Below are 23,703 nucleotides of genomic sequence, written 5' to 3'. Positions count from 1 at the left end.
ATTTTGATAATTTTTATTCAATGATTCCAATATCTTATTTCAGTACACAACTCCATGTCATTTATTGGTCAATTGATATTTTTTTCTATAATTCAAGTCGATTTCCAATGTTTTGTATGAAAACTCCATTCACAATCACGCCTCTGAAAACGTCTAGCTCCAGCATTCGCAAAGAAATAAACCCATTTCCGTCTTGAATTCATCGAAAAACGAAAACGATTCAATCAGTAAGTAGGAAAATTACCAATAAAAGAGTCGTTATTCGCGAAAGGCAAAGGCAAAAACCCGTCACTTGCAATAATTCCAGAACGGAAATGAGAGAATTAAAATTTCGTCAACAAAACGTTGAAAAAGTACCTACAAAAATAATACGTACGGTAAAACGATGGAAATTCGTATTATACTCGCACGTACCTAACTATAGAGAGGTCTATGATGACGAGATGAATGTCGTTGTCGCAAACAAAAACAACTCGAATAACCAACATTTCCGCCATTGTCGTTCGATTTGATATTTTCTCAATCAAGCAAATGTCATTTTACTATTTTACACACAGGTAAAGTTATACATTTATATAGATTCGAACCTATATATAAAGTAATCACAATTTTACATTATAGAGAGGTATGTAGAGAGCTAGCACATTTTCATACACATTCGTGTGTACCCCTTTAGTGAAGAAAAATTAATCATGTCGAGAGAGTGTGATAGTTTAAGTCGAATGAAAGCATTCACACACGCATATGCATATTGTTAGGCTTGGGCCTGCCTATTGCCTGTCCAATGATGATATTTTATCCTCGCGACAAATGCATACAGGCAACGTGTAAAATTCACACCGCTCGCAAAAGCCTTTTTGTACACACGGTTTGGAATTGAAAATTCATTCATTTTGTTCGCCACGTCTGTCCGCGGTATCAACTCTCGACCAGCCTTTACCTCGCTCTTCTCGAAGTAATGACCTCTTAAATCCGTCGAATAGCTCAAAAGCCTTTAGGGAAATGCGCCTCGAACGAAAAAACTGATTGAATTTATATTTATTCTGCTGCCGAAAATTTATTAAGATGAAAAAAAAAACAACTCACGACGAGAAATTTGATGTTGACTGAGTCTTTTCGTCGAACCAAAAACACCCTTTCTAATTATGTTAATTTTAAGAAAATATTACACAGAAAAAGGGTTAATATTAAATCAAAATACTCCGACAGTAAATAAAAAGCCAATTATTTTTACCATTTTGAAAAAGACGTCGTCGAAAAGGTTTCTTTTTTTCGATTCAAAAACGAAACGAAATTCAAATGACTTTCGTTCGATTCAATTCCATAAAAAGGTATCAGTTTTCACGAATGTGTATATCGTGATCATTATTTTTATTTCGTTTCGAGCCACAGCGACGATAGAATATAAAGTTTATTTCATTTCGCTACAGCTAATTACACTTTTGTCCTGTTCGGTTGGCGAAATACGATGGAAAAAAAATTTCGCTGAGTCGTGAAATGATAACGTAGAACAATATAAAATTACACCACGTTTTGTTAGCGACGGGTCGTAAAAAAAAATGGTAAATTTATTTGTCCGGCAAATGCCCAAAATGTTGCGAAGGAAGGGTAAAGAGGGGTGAAGGGGGGTGAAGGTGCCACAGGAAGGTTAAAAAGTATGCATTCTGCAGATTATATTCGGTACGAGTGAGGTTTGCGGTCGAATTGAAATATTTTAGGAGACGTTTATTCGTCGAGGTACCGAAATCGAAAATCAACGTGAATTTTATGTAATTTGAATAATTAATCGACCATGTTTGCGTTTGTCGGTTCTTGTCTTATGTCTAAATGGAGCGAAGGTGCTGACGAGAGGCTTTGGCGTGATTTTAATTAGTAGCCTGGGATGAATCTATGTTTCTTCTCATGTTCGTTGATTCTGATGAATCTCAATACAGCTTTCGTAGTTAGATTTTTTTCTTAAAGATGAATTGAAGCAAAAAAAAAAAAAAAAACAGGAGGAGAAAGAAAAAAGTAAAGAAAACGAACCAATACATATTTTAGCTAAAAAGTGGATAACTAATTATAGTTGAAAAATAATTGCACTTGATTAATTTTAGACGTCATAAGTAAATCTATCTTAATCCTAATGATCTGGAACTGTAGTAATTACAGTCTGAGATTTATTATTTCTTTTCGATGGATTGTAATCTATTTTTACGTTGACTTGAGGCATTGGTGGAAACGTTCCAACGGGTATTCCCCATAAGAACTTCAAATCTCCAGTTCCCACTTTCATGGGATACTCCGTTGTTCCAATTTTAAAAGAGAATTTTTCGCTGAACAGTTGTATAATACAAGACTTCATATTTGACTGCAAATCGTCCATATCATTTCTATCAAATAGTGACCACTCGTCTCCAGTAAATTCCTTCAATTTATAAAAATACTTATCACTTCTTTCCACTAGTAGTGCAATCGCTTTCGCCATCATGAGTAAATTAACACCGTTGCTTTCATATTGCTGTATTATTTTAAACCAAAACAGTAATCGTGGATCTTCTGATGAGCCTCGTCGTTTTTTAATGGTATGTAGAAACCAGACCCAATTCTCGAATCGAGATGCTGGCAGAGGGTGTTTCCCGGAAGTTAGTATGTGTAAAGGAGATGGTATCGGGTGAGATAATTTTTTCATTTCGTGATTGTTTCGATCGTATTCAGCACCGTAGAATTTGGCTAGAATAAAGGCGACAGCTTGTCTCGGATTTTTCTGAAATTGTTGTTGGTCGGCTTGGAACTCGTGGTCACGTTGAATCAGCTTAATTGGGTTCTCGGAGTTGATGTACTCATTTTCGTAAAATTTTATGCCTCCTGCGAGCAAAATGTGACATTTTTCGTTCGTAATATTTTTTGATAAAAGAGTTTGATTTTGCATGGCTTCTTCAAATAATCGCCTTCGTTCAGAAGAATTTTGGCTTTGGAAAACACTGTAATCCATTGGATCTGATTTTACTACAGTGGTAAATAATAAACACGAAGAAATTATTCGCGAGTACATGATTCGAAAACTGAAGAAGGTAACAAAACGTGTGGTCAACCAAATCTACATGCGGGCATTTGTAACTGATCATCTCAGATTTTCATGACTCTTGAATGTGAAAAATCAAAACGGGAACGAGATAAAAATGTGATTAAGTAGATAAGTTAATAAGGAAGTCAGCGATTAGGAATTGTGTAATTTGTGATATGTGTAGAAGAGCATATTAAACTTCGAATTTGATATCAAATAGACACGTGCCAATTTTTCCACTCTTAAAATTCTTATGAATCGTAATTAAATATCTGCCCAAATAGACCAAGTCCATAATTTAGAAAATAGAAAAGTGGGAAATTGAAAGAAATTAACGATTTGAGTTAAGAAATATCAATGAAAACCGCCTCCGCAATTGAAAAAATACATTTATGCAATTTTTCAAATTTCGACAGAGTGCTGGAAAACACTTTTCTCGCGGGCCCCTCTAAAATTTTGTTACAAGCCAATTTTTCTCAATAAAATGATGAGTTTTTGAAAAAAATGGCAGTTTTGCTAGATACCTAATTTGAAAGACAGTGTATTGACGGAAATGAAAACTTCTTGACTATTTTGGCAGAAATTGACACTTTTTGACAACTTTTTTAAAAAGTGGCATTTTTTTATGATTCATCAAAAAATTTGCACTTTTTGACAACTGTCCCAAAAATTGACACTTTTTGAATGTTTATTCAAAAAATGGAATTTTTTGCCAATTTCGCCAAAAATGAACTTTTTTGACAACTTTTACAAAAGTTGACACTTTTTGACAACTTTTTCACGAATTGACACTTTTTGGAAGTTTATTCAAAAATGACCATAGTATAACACTATTTTGCCAGAAATTGAAACTTTTGGATAGTTTATCCAAAAATTGACATTTTTTGACAATTATTCCAAAAACTGACATTTTTTGCAATTCATCCAAAAATTGTCACTTTTTGAACTGTTCCAAAAATTGACACTTTTTGACAATTTATAGGAAAATTGACATTTTTTGTCAATTTTTTCAAAAATGGACACTTTTTAACTGAGTATTTTGCAAAAAATTGACCGTTTTGACAGGTTTTCCAAAAGTTAACATTTTTTAACAACTTTTTCACAAATTGACACTTTTTGGAAATTCGTTCAAAAATGGACACATCGTTAACTATTTAGCCAAAAATTGAAACTTTCGGACAATTTGTCCAAAAATTTACAGTTTTTGACAATTATTCCAAAACCTGGCATTTTTTTTACAATTCATCCGAAAATTGGCACTTTTTGATAACAGTTCCGAAAATTGACACTTTTTGACAAATTACAAAAACTGGCATTTTTTTACAATTCGTGGCACTTTTTGAACTGTTTTCAAAATTGACACTTTTTGACACATTCACCAAAAATTAACACTTTTTGACAACTTTTTCACAGATTACCACTTTTCTGGCAATTATTTAAAAATGAACACGTTGTAACTATTTTGCCAAAAATTGAAACTTTTGGACAATTAATCCAAAAATTGTCACTTTTGGACAATAAGGTATTCCAAAAACTGGCATTTTTTTACAGTTCATCTGAAAGTTGGCACTTTTTGATGACTGATCCAAAAATTGACACTTTTTGACAATTATTCCAAAAATGGACACTTTCTTGACACGTTTACCAAAAGTTGACGCTTTTTGACACTTTATTCAAAAATGGTCACATTGTAGCTATTTTGCCAAAAATTGAAACTTATTGACGAATTTTGTAAAAGTTGGCACTTTTTCACTCTTTAATTCAAAAGTTATTTACACTTTTTGACAATATATTCAAAAATTGAATTGACAATTGACACATTTTGATAACTTTTACACAAGTTGAGACTTTTTGGAAACTTATTCAGAAATGTAGGTACACGTTGAAACACTATTTGGCCAAAAATTGGAACTTTTGGACAATTCTTCTAAAAATTGGCACTTTTTGATAACTGTTTCAAAAATTGACACTTTTGGACAATTGTTCCAAAAATGGACACTTTCTTGACACGTTTACCAAAAATTGACACTTTTTGACAACTTTTGTAAACGGTGCACTGTTTGACACTTTATTTAAAAATGGCCACCCGCCACATTGTAGCTATTTTGCTACAAAATGAAACTTTCTGACAATTTTTGTAAAAGTTGGCACTTTTTGACACTGTATTCAAAAGTTTACACTTTTTGACAATATATTCAAAAATTGAATTGACAATTGACACATTTTGATAACTTTTACACAAGTTGACCCTTTTTGGAAACATATTCAAAAATGGACACGTTGAAACACTATTTTGCCGAAAATTGGAACTTTTGGACAATCCATCTTAAATTGGACTTTTTGACACATTTACCAAAAATTGACACTCTTGACAACTTTTTCACAAATTACCACTTTTTGGCAATTTATTCAAAAATGGACACATTGCAGCTATTATGCCAAAAATTGAAACTTTTGGACAATGTATCCAAAAATTGTCATTTTTTGGCACCTTTAACAAAAATTCCACATTTTGACAACTTTTTCACAAATTACCACTTTTTGGCAATTTATTCAAAAATGGACACGTTGAAACACTATTTTGCCAACAATTGAAACTTTTGGCCAATCCATCTAAAAATTGGCACTTTTTGATAACAGTTTCAAAAATTGACCTTTTTTGACAACTTTTGTAAACGTTGCACTTTTTGACACTTTATTCAAAAATGGACACATTGAAGCTATTATGCCAAAAATTGAAACTTTTTGACAACGTGTCCAAAAATTGTCATTTTTTGGCACCTTTAACAAAAATTCCACGTTTTGACAACTTTTTCACAAATTGACACTTTTTGGAAATTAATTCAAAAATAGCCACATCATAACTAGGTATTTCACCAAAAGTTGAAACATTTTGGCAATTTTTCCAAGAGTTGGCACCTTGTGACAATTTATTCAAAAATAGCAATTTTCAACCATTTTGTGGCATAATTTTCTCCCACTACAAACTTATTCAAAAATGAACACATTGTATGTAGCTATTTTGCCGAAAATTGAAACTTTTTGACACCTTTACCAAAAATTGACACATTTGGACAACTTCTTTACAAATTGACACTTTTTTGAAATTAATTGAAAAATGGACACATTAATTGTAACTAGTTTGTAAAAAATTGAAACTTTTAGACAATTTATCCAAACATTGACACCTTGTGACAATTTATTCAAAATAGCGATTCTCAACTATTTTGCCAAAAACTGAAACTTCTCGACAATTTTTCCAAATGTTGGCACTTTTTGACAATTGATCCAGCAATTGACACTTTTTGATGATAAATCCAGAAATCAAACACTTTTTGACTCCTTTAGGTATCAAAGATTGACACTTTTTGATAACTTTTTCACAAATGGACACTCTTGAGCAATCTATTCTAAAATGGTCACATCGTAACTAATTTGCTAGAAATTAAAACTTTTTGACAATTTATTCAAATATTAAATTAACAACTGACACTTTTTGACAACTTTTCCAAAAATTGACACATGTTGACAATTTATTCAATAATGACAGTTCTGAATTGTTTTGCCAAAAATTGAAACTTTTGGACAATTTATCCAAAATTTGACACTTTTTGACAATTATGTAATCCAAAAACCGACACTTTTTGGCAAAGTTTTTCACAAATTGATATTTTTTGGCAATTTATTCAAAATTGAATTGACAATTGACAATTTTGACAACTTTTCCAAAAATTGACTCTTTTTTGGCAATTCACTCAAAAATGGCACTTCTTAATTATTTTGCCAAAAAATTGTCATTTTTGACAAGTTTTCCAAAAATTGTTTTTTTTGGACCATTTTTTCTAAAGTTGACACTTTTTGTCAATTTGTGCAAAAATTGACACTATTGGACAACTTTTCCAAAAATTATCATTTTTAGCCATCTTTTAAAAAATTAACACCATAGACATAATTATGTCGCAAAAAATTTTTTTCGCCTTTACAATTTTTGAAGTCTTGAAACCTGAAATTTTCTCATTTTGAAAAAGAAGGACGAATCGACCCCAATAAAACGAAGGCAAAAGCATGCAACAAAATGTTTTTCACGAGTTCATTTTTTTGGCTTTCAAATTTGTTGACTTTGAATGGTAGTTTTTTTAGAAATGTCAATCTTGAAAAATGAGTTAACAGACTCGAGTGAAGAGAGAGCAAAGACTTTCAATAATTGACATTTGTAATTCAAGAAGTTGAAACCGCACTTTTTAAAAAAAAACACCGAGAAGTCAATTGAAAAATTATGAGTTTAAAACCGGTTTTTAATGTGTTCCTCACTTATGTACTAATAGATACTGTACTTGGTGAGTAGTTACAAATACATACTTATGTTTTGAACATTAGAAATGAAAAAATTCGCAAAAATGTCAGATTTTACAGGTTTTTTTTCTTGGTGAATTGAACTGAAATCAATTGAATTTCAATTTAAGATCATGTTCAAGAAATGTATGCATCGAAAGTTTGAAATCGAGTTTTATTACGTTGGTAAGTACAATTTCTCTGTCAGCATTCGAGTGGTTTAATTATAACTTTATAATGAGTAGTGAGTTGGTGAGTGGTGACATCACCAATTGCATTCTTTTTCTTTTTTTTGAGGTTGAAAGTTCAAAATTGTCAATATTTTCAAAATTAAAAAAAAAAAACATAATAACTTTTTCCCAAACTAAATAAAAATCCAAAAATTGAGCACAATTTAAGAAAAAAAAAATCAAAACCCCATGATCTAATCCATGTATTCCAATCCAACCACAATCACTTTCATTCATTTCCAAATCCATCGTCTCTTATCAACAATAACAACAACACCAATACACTTGTGCTGCCTGCGAGGAAACAACAGCTGCAACTATGCAGACACGAGCCAACCAGCCACCAGCCCTCCTCATACCCTTCAACTCCATTCAGCACACCTGTTGATAAACATGCGCCGTTATCTTCTCACTTCACCACGATCGACGAGTTTTCCAAAACATAAACAATTAAATTTTCCAAACATTTCGTTTCAAAATGCGAAAAAAATCAACGCAATTACTATCGCTCTAATTGGAAACGAAAATAGAAAAAAAAACAGAAAAATTAAATAATCCGTTAATTATTCATCTTCGGATGACGAAATTAACATTTTAATAAAATAAATAAAGAACGTCGAATCGCGAGGGTAAAAAAATATATAACTTTTTATCAACATTCAGTTTGGGCCGGCGAGAAGAGAGAGTTGTAATTAAAAAAATCGTATTTCGCACGAAGGTATACCCATTACCTACCCAAGCAGTAGCAGATAAGCTGCGTTTTTTTTTCATTGTAGGTGCGACGATGCTGGAAAAATTGAAGTATTACCGGCATCTGGAATTTCGCTGGCGAGATTAATAATCTCACGGAGAGTGATTTTTAAAATGGCGTTTGTATCACGCGAATAGGGGAAGGAATAGGTCTCTGGTAGTAAATTAAAAAGCAAAGGGGGTTGACCTGGCTAAGGAAAAAAGGTGGTAAAAATTCATTTTTTTTTATTAGGTACCAAAGAATATGAGAAGATGTAACGTAGCAGGTGAAATAATTCGGATTATTTTAGCTAATGATACTAACCGAAGTAAAAACTACCCTTATCAGGGGGGTTGGATTGATTTAGGTGATTATTCCAAAACATATTCCTTTGAAAAACTATGTATTCACCAAAAATAAGAAGATATAAGCGAACCAAAGAAGGATGAAAAAGACTAAAAAATATTACAAAAACTCACCCAAGACAGATTGCAGAACAAATATAGGAGAAAAATTGACGAAAAATATCGCGAATATGTTAAATAGGTATTCACACGCGACCAATCAAGCATAAAATATCCGACGAAAGTGAATGAAAAAAATACCACCGATAGTACCACGTGCGAGACTCCAAATGCTGATAACAAAGTACAACAAACGAGAATGCAGAAAAAAAGTACACGATACTAGAGTAAGTACCTGCGACAAAAGAGAACCAGAATTGGTAAAAAGAAGAGAAAATAGGTACGATGAATACGAGAGAGACACACGCGAAAAAAGAAGTCAAAATCACAAATGGTAACAGACAAGCGAAAGGGTGTAAAGCAATAAAACTTTGATAATAAAAGCTTCGGTAGGTATACAGGGTTGTTCACTTGTGTTTAAATAAGCACCACCGGTAAAACCCCGCCGAAATAAATGGTATTCCGAAATTTCACGAGTTCGCACGATTGTCGACGAGTCGAGCACGTTTGATTATCACACACAATACACAGTCTGCTGTAACCAACGTTATATACTCGTAATATAAGGCTATCATTACGATTATAAATAGTTCAAATGGGATGGATGAGGGGGAGGGGTGGTGTGGAGTGGACTGTGGACCGTAGACATAGGATATCCGACGTCGTTTCTAATGTGTTTTTCCAATTTTAATTTACACATTCGATGCTTAATTTCCTCATTTTCGTTGTACGGATTTATTATCGCGAATAAATTAGTTCTGTGCTCGAGTATTTTTCATCTCACTATACAGAGCTACACACGAGTATATAGGCCTTTGTACGTCTACGTTCCTATTTCCTACCCATACTTAAGGGTACGTTTGATGGGAAGAAAAAAGAGACCTTTAGGTATATTACAACTACGTTGATGTATATGGTTCATGGTAGTATAGTATATTTATTTTATCCAAACATATTGCTCGTTATAAATGTAGGTGAGGTAAAAATTCACCATTAATTTTACCCCGTTCATCCCATTATCATCCACTGAGCACTCTTCTGGTCTTTTTATCTTATTATCGCGTGTATGTGTACCTATCGAGCTTATATAAATTCATTTTTCAAAGACAGAATTGAATTTCGCTTTGAAAATATATATCAGCATCATCTTAAGTGTAGACTGTAGGTAGTAGGTACCTACTACGTATGTACGATATATCCTGGTATAAAATGTAGTTAATCGAATAGGCACGCTTATATAGCGTGAACGTGAAAGGTTTTGTCTTCTTTATTCGCTTTATACTTAATAAGATCAATTTTCCTTATTTTTCATCATCTTGTTGTGTGCCTCTTCGACATCGTCGTTATTCCCTCGATGAGAGACGATTTTCCTTATTAGTTGATTGGTTTTGGTAGCTTAATTGAAACGTTATGGGTTGTTTATAAGATGTTTGAAAACCCGCTCTGGAGACGAGCAGGAATGAGTGGGGGGATTTTCCACTCGAGGGGAATTTTTTTGCTTCTGGTATGGATGAATCGAAAGAGCATTTCATAAAAATACAGCTGGAGTGCATTTTATGATTTTTGATAAGTTTTAAAAAATTAAATTCGAACCAAAAATGGAGAAAAAAAATCAAAATTTTGATGAATTTATGCAGAAAGCTAAAATTTAATATGTATTACTTTGCACGTTTACACGCTTGCAAGTATGCAAATTTGCAGTTCAGTTCAGTTGACTATTATTTAGTGAAGAACATAGATATTGCAAATCACACTTTTACACATACATTAACACTTTTACATGTTAACACAATTACATGACTACACACGTTTACACATTTACATGATTACACATTTACATGATTACACGTTTAAACGATTACACATTTGCACGCTTACATGTTTGTGTTTACATGTTTACACAATCACACGTTTACACAATTACACAATTACACAATTACACGTTTACATGATCACAAGTTCACATGTTAACACGATTACATGACTACGTTTGCAAGTTTGCACGCTTGCACGTTTGCACGTCCGCATGTTTGCACGACTGCACGTTTGCACGACTGCACGTTTGCGCGACTGCACGTTTGCACGACTGCACGTTTGCACGACTGCACGTTTGCACGACTGCACGTTTGCACAACTGCACGTTTGCACGACTGCACGTTTGCACAACTGCACGCTTGCACAACTGCACATTTGCACGACTGCACATTTGCACGACCACATTTACACTGCTTGCCCAACATTTGACAAAGTAGATATTGTAATTATTTATAGGTATGAGTGTTTTTAAAAAATATTTATAGTACAATGAGTGCATTTTTAAATCGTTTTCATTTTAAATTCTTATCTTTGGTGTTTACAGGCTTTTGTCAGAATGACTTTGTATTTGCAGTGATAAGGTGAATAAAATAAGTGGATCGGGTGCATACCCAATGGGTGAGCTAGTGTTTTATATTATGTATTTATTCCTTGTTGGTTTAATCTTTAGTTTCAGAGATTGGATGTGCGATTTCATTTATATTTTTTCCTTAGGAAATAAGCTTGAGTATATTAATATCAAGGGGTACATTTTTTCACCTTTTGGTTCTTGTTATTGCTGTGTTTTATTTTAATTTTGGTTTACTGTTATTTTTTGTTTTTATAATCAAGAACCAATTAATAGTGGCAAGTTTAGACTATATACATATAAATATAGGCATAGTGATTCAGGCCAGTAGGTATTGGCAAGTCTAGCCTATAGGTGGGTAGTAATCTACCTTCCAGAAGATGAAATTTTGCTTACTCTTAGGTGTCTTCTCGAATGGTTAATTAGTTTAATATTATGTAGATCATTATTTGACTTCCAAAAGGTCAGTAATTTTAAATTCTGATTACTAAACTTCTTTTACTTCATTTCTTGATATTTTTTTGGCTTAATTTCTGAAAATGACAGGTGTCTAATATCTGCAAGATTTTCTTGCCTGTTTACAGGCACCCAGTTGACCAAATGCTAGCAAATTTTACGCTAGCACAAATGGTGCCCGGAATTTGAGACACTTTTTTTAAAAATGCTAGCAAATCAGTAGTGATTAGGTCGCATTAGCGTAGCAGAATTGAGCACAAACAGCTAGGGTATAGGTAGCATAAAGCTAGCGAAAAGCTAGCATTTTGTTAACACTTTGCTTGCAATTCTACTACGTAAATGCGACTAAATCGCGACTGATTTGCTAGCATTTTTAAAAAAAGTGTCTCAAATTCCGGCACCATTCGTGCTAGCGTAAAATTTGCTAGCATGAGGCTAGAATTTTGCTAGCGCAGGAAAAGTTTGATTATCAGGAAAATTATTTTTACTAATTAACTTTTAAAAATACTAGGAGGTGTTTTCAATCAGGTCAAGGTAGTTCTCCAATATCCAAAAATAGGCAACTGACCTCCTACGCTAGCTCACCGCTAGCATAGCGCTAGTGAGGTGTGCCAAAGTAAGTAGAGTGGTAGCACTCTTCTTACTATCATACAAAGTACTACCTTGAGCTTATATTCAGATTGACTACATACTTTATCTAAGAGTAGCAAAGTATACCATGAGAGAGAACAACGCTAACAATTTGCTAGCATTAAGCTAGCGCTTGGGTTAGAAGTCTCTTTATTGAAAAATAAAGTTTTTTTTTTTTTTAAATTAAAAAATTGCCAAAATTTAAAATTTAAAAATGAAATATCAAACAAACTAAAAATAAGAAATTTCAAAAACATTTGAACAACATTTTTAATGAACAAATTATACATTATAAAAAATGAAATAATTACAAGAATGATTTTTCAATAATGGAATATTCTTCAAAATTATTGTTCAAAGTTGAAAAGTAGCCAAAATGGAAAGGAAAAATACCTACCTGTTAAAATGAAAAGCATTAACAAATTTGAAATTTTTTTAAAAATGAAAATAAAAAAATCATTGAGAAACGAAAAATTACGTATTTAGGTATCTGTTAAAAATATTTAAAAATTCCATTTAAAAAATGAAGATATGGAAGTATTTTTCTGAAAAATGGGTGAAAGAGATTCACTGAAGTTTTTCTGTACTTGCATGAGTAGGCTATGAAGGAAATGCCAGTGAAAAACATGCTAGGAAAGAAATGCCACATACTTGCTCGCATTTTGCTAGAATCTAATTCCATACAGAAAGCTAGCTGAAAAGTGAGGGCAATCAGCTAGCGTTTTTCTATTGCTAGAATGCAAAGTAAAAGCTAGACGAGAGAGACTAGAGATCTGCTCGCATTTTGCTAGCATTAGATTGCTAGATAAATGTAAGCAGATAAATGCAAGCGTATTGCTAGTGTAGAAAAGCAAGCAATTATCCGTTAGTAAAACGCTAGCATTAAGCAAGCACAATCAGTGTGATACAAATGCTAGCTGAAAAAAGCGAGAGAATTGCTAAAGAATTGCTAGAACATAATTTGCCAGAAAAAAAGTGCTAGCAAAGTGCTAGCTTTTTGCGAAAGATTTAATGCTAGCTACAAAAAGCTAGAAAAATGCTAGCACTTTCCCAAAACATCAGTAAAATGCTAGCAATCCGCTAGCACTTGGTCAACTGGGCAATTGCCTGCCTATATGTTTTCCCATTTACACTTTTGCCTGTTTGCACGACTGCATGTTTGCACAACTGCATGTTTGCACAACTGCACGTTTGCACGACTGCACGTTTGCACGACTGCACGTTTGCACGACTGCACGTTTGCACGACTGCACGTTTGCACGACTGCACGTTTGCACGACTGCACGTTTGCACGACTGCACGTTTGCACGACTGCACGTTTGCACGACTGCACGTTTGCACGACTGCACGTTTGCACGACTGCACGTTTGCACGACTGCACGTTTGCACGACTGCACGTTTGCACGACTGCACGTTTGCACGACTGCACGTTTGCACGACTGCACGTTTGCACGACCACATTTACACTGCTTGCCCAACATTTGACAAAGTAGATATTGTAATTATATAGGTATGAGTGTTTTAAAAAATATTTATAGTACAATGAGTGCATTTTTAAATTGTTTTCATTTTGAATTCTTATCTTTGGTGTTTACAGGCTTTTGTCAGAATGACGTTGTATTTGCAGTGATAAGGTGAATAAAATAAGTGGATCAGGTGCATACCTAATGGGTGAGCTAGTGTTTTATATTATGTATTTATTCCTTGTTGGTTTAATCTTCAGTTTCAGAGATTGGATGTGTGATTTCATTTGTATTTTTTCTTTAGGAAATAAGCTTGAGTATATTGATATCAAGGGGTACATTTTTTCACCTTTTGGTTCTTGTTATTGCTGTGTTTTATTTTAATTTTGGTTTACTGTTATTTTTTGTTTTTATAATCAAGAACCAATTAATAGTGGCAAGTTTAGATTATATACATATAAATAATAGGCATAGTGATTCAGGCCAGCACAAGTGCTCGGAGATGTTCGGGGCAGTTTGGGTGAGTTCGGAGTGTGCACAAGTGCACGGAGATTTTCAGGGCAGATTGGGCGAGTTCTGGATGTGCACAAGTGCTCGGAGATGTTGGGGTCAGTTTGGGTGAGTTCGGAGTGTGCACAAGTGCTCGGATATGTTTGAGACAGATTGGGCTAGTTCTGGGTGTGCACAAGTGCTTGGAGACGTTGGGGTCAGTGTGGGCGTGTTCAGAGTGTGCACAAGTGCTCGGAGATGTTCGAGGCAGATTGGAACGAGTTCTGAGTGTGCACAAGTGCTCAGAGATGTTTGGTGGGCAGTTTGGGTGAGTTCGGAGTGTGCACAAGTGCTCGGAGATGTTCGAGGCAGATTGGGCGAGTTCTGGATATGCACAAGTGCTCGGAGATGTTGGGGTCATTTTGGGCGAGTTTGGAGTGTGCAAAAGTGCTCGGAGATGTTCAAGGCAGATTGGAGCGAGTTCTGAGTGTGTACAAGTGCTCAGAGATGTTCGAGGCAGATTGGGCGAGTTTGGATGTGCACAAGTGCTCGAAGATGTTGGGGTCAGTTTGGGTGAGTTCGGAGTGTGCACAAGTGCTCGGAGATGTTTGAGACAGATTGGGCTAGTTCTGGGTGTGCACAAGTGCTCGGAGACGTTGGGGTGAGTGTGGGCGTGTTCGGAGTGTGCACAAGTGCTTGGAGATGTTCGAGGCAGATTGGGCGAGTTCTGGATGTGCACAAGTGCTCGGAGATAATGGGGTCAGTTTGGATGAGTTTGGAGTGTGCACAAGTGCTCGGAGATGTTTGGTGGGCAGTTTGGGTGAGTTCAGGGAGTGCACAAGTGCTCGGAGATGTTCGGGGCGGTTTGGGTGAGTTCTGGATGTGCACAAGTGCTTGAAGATTTTTGGGGCAGATTGGGCGAGTTCAGAGTGTGCACAAGTGCTCGGAGATGTTCGAGGCGGATAGGAGCGAGTTTTGAGTGTGCACAAGTGCTCGGAGATGTTTGGTGGGCAGTTTGGGTGAGTTCAGGGAGGGTGCACAAGTGCTCGGAGATGTTCGGGGCAGTTTGGGTGAGTTTGGAGTGTGCACAAGAGCTGGGAGATGTTCGAGGCAGTTTGGGTGAGTTCGGAGTGTGCACAAGTGCTCGGAGATTTTCAAGGCAGATTGGGTGGGTTCAGGATGTGCACATGTGTTCGACGATGTTCGAGGCAGATTGGGCGAGTTCTGGGTGTGCACAAGTGCTCGGAGACGTTGGGGTCATTTTGGGCGAGTTCGGAGTGTGCACATGTGCTCGGAGATGTTCGAGGCAGATTGGAGCGAGTTCTGAGTGTGCACAAGTGCTCAGACATGTTTGGGGCAGTTTGGGTGAGTTCGCAGTGTGCACAAGTGCTCGGAGATGTTCGGGGCAGTTTGGGTGAGTTCGGAGTGTGCACAAGTGCTCGGAGATGTTTGAGGCCGATTGGGGGAGTTCTGGGTGTGCACAAGTGCTCGGAGATGTTCGGGGCAGTTTGGGTGAGTTCAGGGAGTGCACAAGCGCTGAGAGATGTTCGGGGCAGTTTGGGCGGGTTCGGAGTGTGTACAAGTGCTCGGAGATGTTCAGGGCAGTTTGGGTGAGTTCAGGGAGTGCACAAGTGCTGAGAGGTGTTCCAGGCAGATTGGAGCGAGTTCGGAGTGTGCACAAGTGCTCGGAGATGTTTGGTGGGCAGTTTGGGTGAGTTCAGGGAGTGCACAAGTGCTGAGAGGTGTTCGAGGCAGATTGGAGCGAGTTCGGAGTGTGCACAAGTGCTCGGAGATGTTTGGTGGGCAGTTTGGGTGAGTTCTGGATGTGCACAAGTGCTCGGAGATGTTTGAGACAGATTGGGCGAGTTCTGGGTGTGCACAAGTGCTCGGAGATGTTGGGGTCAGTTTGGGCGAGTTCGGAACGTGCACAAGTGCTCGGAGATGTTCGAGGCAGATTGGAGCGAGTTCTGAGTGTGCACAAGTGCTCGGAGATGTTTGGTGGGCAGTTTGGGTGAGTTTGGAGTGTGCACAAGTGCTCGGAGATGTTTGAGACAGATTGGGCGAGTTCTGGGTGTGCACAAGTGCTCGGGGACGTTGGGGTCAGTTTGGGCGAGTTCGGAGTGTGCACAAGTGCTCGGAGATGTTCGAGGCAGATTGGAGCGAGTTCTGAGTGTGCACAAGTGCTCGGAGATGTTTGGTTGGCAGTTTGAGTGAGTTCGGAGTGTGCACAAGTGCTCGGAAATGTCTGAGGCAGAGTGGGTGAGTTCTGGGTGTGCACAAGTGCTCAGACATGTTTGGGGCAGTTTGGGTGAGTTCGCAGTGTGCACAAGTGCTCGGAGATGTTCGGGGCAGTTTGGGTGAGTTCTGGGTGTGCACAAGTGCTCAGACATATTTGGGGCAGTTTGGGTGAGTTCGCAGTGTGCACAAGTGTTCGGAGATGTTCGGGGCAGTTTGGGTGAGTTCGGAGTGTGCACAAGTGCTCGGAGATGTTTGAGGCAGATTGGGTGAGTTCTGGATGTGCACAAGTGCTCGGAGATGTTGGGGTCTGTTTGGGTGAGTTCGGAGTGTGCACAAGTGCTCGGAGATGTTTGAGGCAGATTGGGTGAGTTCTGGGTGTGCACAAGTGTTCGGAGATGTTGGGGTCAGTTTGGGCGAGTTCGGAGAGTGCACAAGTGCTCGAGGATGTTCGAGGCAGATTGGGCGAGTTCTGGATGTGCACAAGTGCTCGGAGATGTTGGGGTCAGTTTGGGTGAGTTTGGAGTGTGCACAAGTGCTCGGAGATGTTTGAGGCAGATTGGGCAAGTTCTGGGTGTGCACAAGTGCTCGGAGATGTTCGGGGCAGTTTGGGTGAGTTCGGAGTGTGCACAAGTGCTCGGAGATGTTCGGGGCAGATTGGGCGAGTTCGGAGTGTGCACAAGTGCTCGGAGATGTTTGAGGCAGATTGGAGCGAGTTCTGAGTGTGCACAAGTGCTCGGAGATGTTTGGTGGGCAGTTTGGGTGAGTTCGGGGAGTGCACAAGTGCTCGGAGATGTTGGGGTCAGTTTGGGTGAGTTCGGAGTGTGCACAAGTGCTCGGAGAAGTTTGAGACAGATTGGGTGAGTTCTGGATGTGCACAAGTGCTCGGAAATGTCTCCCAATTGACAACGAAAAACGCGATCCGCTAGCGAAAACGCTGGCGGATAGCTAGTTTGTCCTAAAAAGTCGCTAGCGTTTTCGCTTTTCGCCATTAAAAACGCTATCTGGAACTCTTTTCACATGGCGGAAATGACAGCAGATAGCGAAACCGCTACTGACAGTTTTTATCACAGAGCATCTCTTGCGTTTTTGAGAGCGAAAAGCGAAAACGCTTGTAATGTAATTGCGATTTTTCTGATAATCAAGGATGAATTAATCGATTATTTTGACAAAAGATCGCACATCCAATAATCACATGTTCAGTTTTTTTGGCAAAATTTTTCAATAATTTGAATAAGTTTTCTGCAAAGAGTTGGATTTTTAGTCATGAAAAATCAAAATGAGAGGTACTTTTTGAAAAATATTTCGTTAGTTTATGAAAATGAAAGTAAAATCAAAAACTTTCTGGAAAAATGGGTCCAAAATACAAAAAAACGTTGTATTTTTGCATGATTTATTCCAAATTCGATTATAATCGATGGGGTCAGTTTGGGCGAGTTCGGACTGTGCACAAGTGCTCGGAGATGTTCGAGGCAGATCCAACATCTCCGAGCACTTGTGCACATCCAGAACTCGCCCAATCTGCCTCGAACACCTCCGAGCACTTGTGCACACTCCGAACTCACCCAAACTGCCCACCAAACATCTCTGAGCACTTGTGCACACTCAGAACTCGCTCCAATCTGCCCCGAACATCTCTCAGCACTTGTGCACTCCCTGAACTCACCCAAACTGCCCCTAACATCTACGAGCACTTGTGCACACTCCGAACTCGCCCAAAATGACCCCAACGTCTCTGAGCACTTGTGCACACCCAGAACTCGCCCAATCTGCCTCAAACATCGCCAAACACATGTGCACATCCTGAACTCACCCAATCTGCCTTGAAAATCTCCGAGCACTTGTGCGCACCCAGAACTCGCCCAATCTGCCTCGAACATCTCCCAGCTCTTGTGCACACTCCAAACTCACCCAAACTGCCCTGAACATCTCCGAGCACTTGTGCACTCCCTGAACTCACCCAAACTGCCCACCAAACATCTCCGAGCACTTGTGCACACTCAGAACTCGCTCCAATCTGCCTCGAACATCTCCGAGCACTTGTGCACACTCCGAACTCGCCCAATCTGCCCCGAAAATCTCCGAGCACTTGTGCACACTCCGAACTCACCCAAACTGGCCCCAACGTCTCCGAGCACTTGTGCACACCCAGAACTAGCCCAATCTGTCTCAAACATCTCCGAGCACTTGTGCACACTCCGAACTCACCCAAACTGACCCCAACATCTCCGAGCACTTGTGCACATCCAGAACTTGCCCAATCTGCCTCGAACATCTCTGAGCACTTGTGCACACTCCGAACTCACCCAAACTGCCCACCAAACATCTCCGAGCACTTGTGCACACTCAGAACTCACTCCAATCTGCCTCGAACATCTCCGAGCACTTGTGCACAATCCGAACTCGCCCAAACTGACCCCAACATCTCCGAGCACTTGTGCACACTCCGAACTCGCCCAAAATGACCCCAACGTCTCCGAGCACTTGTGCACACCCAGAACTCGCTCAATCTGCCTCAAACATCGCCGAACACATGTGCACATCCTGAACTCACCCAATCTGCCTTGAAAATCTCCGAGCACTTGTGCGCACCAAGAACTCACCCAATCTGCCTCGAACATCTCCCAGCTCTTGTGCACACTCCCAACTCACCCAAACTGCCCCGAACATCTCCGAGCACTTGTGCACTCCCTGAGCTCACCCAAACTGCCCACCAAACATCTCCGAGCACTTGTGCACACTCAGAACTTGCTCCAATCTGCCTCGAACATCTACGAGCACTTGTGCACACTCCAAACTCACCCAAACTGCCCACCAAACATCTCTGAGCACTTGTGCACACTCAGAACTCGCTCCAATCTGCCTCGAACATCTCCGAGCACTTGTGCACACTCCGAACAGGCCCAAACTGACCCCAACGTCTCCGAGCACTTGTGCACACCCAGAACTAGCCCACTCTGTCTCAAACATCTCTGAGCACTTGTGCACACTCCGAACTCACCCAAACTGACCCCAACATCTCCGAGCACTTGTGCACATCCAGAACTCGCCCAATCTGCCTCGAACATCTCCCAGCACTTGTGCACACTCCGAACTCACCCAAACTGCCCACCAAACATCTCTGAGCACTTGTGCACACTCAGAACTCGCTCCAATCTCCCTCGAACATCTCCGAGCACTTGTGCTTTAGTTTCAGAGATTGGATGTGTGATTTCATTCGTATTTTTTCTTTAGGAAATAAGCTTGAGTATATTAATATCAAGGGGTACATTTTTTCACCTTTTGGTTCTTGTTATTGCTGTGTTTTATTTTAATTTTGGTTTACTGTTATTTTTTGTTTTTATAATCAAGAACAAATTAATAGTGGTAAGTTTAGACTATATACATATAAATATAGGCATAGTGATTCAGGCCAGTAGGTATTGGCAAGTCTAGCCTATAGGTGGGTAGTAATCTACCTTCCAGAAGATGAAATTTTGCTTACTCTTAGGTGTCTTCTTGAATGGTTAATTAGTTTAATATTACGTAGATCATTATTTGACTTCCAAAAGGTCAGTAATTTTAAATTCTGAGTACTAAACTTCTTTTACTTCATTTCTTGATATTTTTTTGGCTTGATTTCTGAAAATGACAGGTATCTAATATCTGCAAGATTTTCTTGCCTGTTTACAGGCAATTGCCTGCCTACATGTTTTCCCATTTACACTTTTGCCTGTTTGCACGACTGCACGTTTGCACGACTGCACGTTTGCACGACTGCATGTTTGCACGACTGCACGTTTGCACGACTGCACGTTTGCACGACTGCACGTTTGCACGACTGCACGTTTGCACGACTGCACGTTTGTACGACTGCACGTTTGCACGACTGCACGTTTGCACGACTGCACGTTTGCACGACTGCACGTTTGCACGACTGCACGTTTGCACGACTGCACGTTTGCACGACTGCACGTTTGCACGTTTGCACGACTGCACGTTTGCACGACTGCACGTTTGCACGACTGCACGTTTGCACGACTGCACGTTTGCACGACTGCACGTTTGCACGACTGCACGACTGCACGTTTGCACAACTGCACGTTTGCACGACTGCACGTTTGCACCACTGCACGTTTGCACGACTGCATAACTGCACGACTGCACGTTTGCACCACTGCACGTTTGCACGACGGCACATTTGCACGACTGCACATTTGCACGACCACATTTACACTACATGCCCAACATTTGACAAAGTAGATATTGTAATTATATAGGTATGAGTGTTTTTAAAAAATATCTTATATATTAAAATGATGTTGGTTTTTTTGTTCCCACGAGATCTCAGTGAGTACTCAACCAATTTTCATAAAAGACCCCTCAATAGAAACCTTGTGAAGTGTAGATTTGCAGGTTATTCTTAAAAGTTTGAAAAATTTCGGCCAAAAGCTCAAAAAGCTCAAGAACTCATTTCGGCCAATCACAACGCAGCATCCGGCATGTTATAGGTATTATTTCCCACGAGATCTCAGAAAGTATCTACTTGACCTATTTCCATAAAAGACCCCTCAATAGAAAGCTTGTGAAGTGTAGATTTGCATGCTATTCTTGAAAGTTTGAAAAGTTTGGTTGAAAGTCACAAACCTTGAGTAATTATTTCGGCCGATCACACCGCAGCATTCAGCAATCCTCCGTATGCACTCAACCAATTTTCATAAAAGGCCCCTCAATAGAAAGCTTGTGAAATGTATGTATGCAGGTTATTCTTGAAAGTTTGAAAGGTTTGGCCAAAAGCTCAAAAACCTCGAGAAATCATTCCAGCCAATCACAACGCAGCATTTGGCCATTAGAATGATGTTGGTTTTTTTGTTCCCCAGGACACCTTAGTGTGTACTCAACCGATTTTCAAAAAATACCCCTCAATAGAAAGCTTGTGAAGTATAGATATGCAGGCTATTATTGAAAGTTCAAATTTGGCTAAATGTTCAAAAAGCTCGAAAAACCATTTCGGCCAATCACAACGCAGCATTCAGCAAAGTTTTTTTGATTCCACGAGACCAGAGATTGGGGTGATTAACAAAAAAAATGAATTGGGTTCAATTGGGGCGATTCTACCAAAAAAATTGAATCTCATTCAAAATCTGCGATTCAGTTTTCAAATGAATCAGATTCGGAATCGGATTCAATAGACTGATTCAAAAATCATGATTCGCGATTAAATTTTTGTTATTTTTGCTACTTACTGGCAAATCGGATTGAAAATTTTTGTCTTTCCTCAAGTAGAGGCTGAAGTATAATGTTTCAAAATTTCAAAGAAGAATGAAACCGATGGACAAAAATTATTTGAGACTGGAATACACTAATTTTGAAACAAATAACGGGAAACTTATCTGCCATGAAGGTCCAAAAAAGTATCTGAAAGTTTCAAAACGACTGGAAATCCGCCTACAGTAGACTTCATGGCGTGTTGAAATTATGTTACAGAGTGAATTTCGGTTGTATAACTCCATTTGACGAAATTTTCAAGTTTCTAAAATCTGCCGGAGGCTTTGGAAATTTTCAAAAAGTTGCTGGAGGCTCCAAAATGACTTGGACCCACCTACAGTAGACTTGATAACGCGTTTAAATTGTGGTACTGGGTAAATTTTGGATTTCCATCTGTGTTTGGTAAAAATTTTATGGAAATTTTCGAGCACTGAAAAATCTGGTGGAGACTCGACAAATTGGCCAAAAACCGATTTTGGGGGGGGGGGCAAGATCCACAATTTGGGAGAAAGCACGCCCGGGACAGTAGGACTCCTCAAATTCGTTTTCAGGACATCAAAATGGACCAGTATACCAAAAATCAGCTTGCCACCTACTCGATTGCTAAAAATTGTCAAAAAGTGCCTGCCGCTTTTTTAGTTTCTAAAGTTACTTAATTCGTAGGTTCGCAAGCTGCGACAACACAACGAAATATGAAGCGTTCGCAGATTGATTCGCAAATTGGCGAGTAAAAATGTTTACAAGTTACGAACATGCGAACACAGCAACAGTGTAATCTCAAGTTCTCAAGTTGCAAACCTGCGAACAAGGGTAGTACTATATTCGTATGTTCGCAAGTTGCGACATTACGAACCTGTATATGAAGCGTTCGCAGGTTCGCAAATTGGCGAGTGAACATTTTTACGAGTCCAAAGTACGATAATGCGAACACAGCAACAATGTAATTTCAAGTTCGCAAGTTACGAACCTGCGAACAAGGTATGGTTAGTATTCGTAGGTTCGCAAGTTGCGACACTACGAACCCGTATATAAAGCGTTCGCAGTTTCGCAAATTGGCACCAAGTTACGAAGTAAAAATTTTTACTGGCCAATTTGCGAACCTGCGAACGCTTTATATACAGGTTCGCAGGTTCGTAACTTGCGAACTTGAAATTACACTGTTGCTGTGTTTGCATGTTCGAATTTCGATATCTCCTTCAAGTCTGGAATTTTTCAACTGCGGAAAAGAGAAACAAACCGGCCCTGACGAACCGAGGGCAAAAGCTCTCAAAAATCAGTATTTTGATAGGTATTTTGAAAAACTCAGAATTGAAAAAAAACAAACAAGCATGAGCAAAGGGGGGGGGGCAATAAGCTTTCAAAAATTCATGTTTTGAGAAATACGAGTGAAAAAAAAAGTTTCTTCATGCAGGGAGGAATTCATTTTTCTGATTCAAACTTTGAACATTTCTTGAATTTGAACAATAAGGTTCTCAGGTCTCAAAAATGTGTAATTCAAGCTCTAAAAAAAGTCAACAAATGAGCTCTTTTCTACGGAATGAAGATTGAGAAAAAGGAACGCACTTGAAATTTTCATTTTTTCACACCTTTTCAACAAAATCCACTACTTTTTCACTACTTTCAGCTTCCTGTTGGATACCCTGTGAATATTTTCAACATTAATATTTCCACGCTCTAGGAGAACCGCGCGGTTTTAACGGGTTTTCTAGTTTATAGTACAATGAGTGCATTTTTAAATTGTTTTCATTTTAAATTCTTATCTTTGGTGTTTACAGGCTTTTGTCAGAATGACTTTGTATTTGCAGTGATAAGGTGAATAAAATAAGTGGATCGGGTGCATACCTAATGGGTGAGCTAGTGTTTTATATTATGTATTTATTCCTTGTTGGTTTAATCTTTAGTTTCAGAGATTGGATGTGTGATTTCATTTGTATTTTTTCTTTAGGAAATAAGCTTGAGTATATTGATATCAAGGGGTACATTTTTTCACCTTTTGGT

This window comes from Planococcus citri, chromosome 1, assembly GCF_950023065.1.
Source record: "Planococcus citri chromosome 1, ihPlaCitr1.1, whole genome shotgun sequence".
Lineage (NCBI taxonomy): Eukaryota > Metazoa > Arthropoda > Insecta > Hemiptera > Pseudococcidae > Planococcus > Planococcus citri.
The sequence above is the reverse complement of the archived record's forward strand: the minus strand, read 5'-3'. Positions refer to the sequence as shown.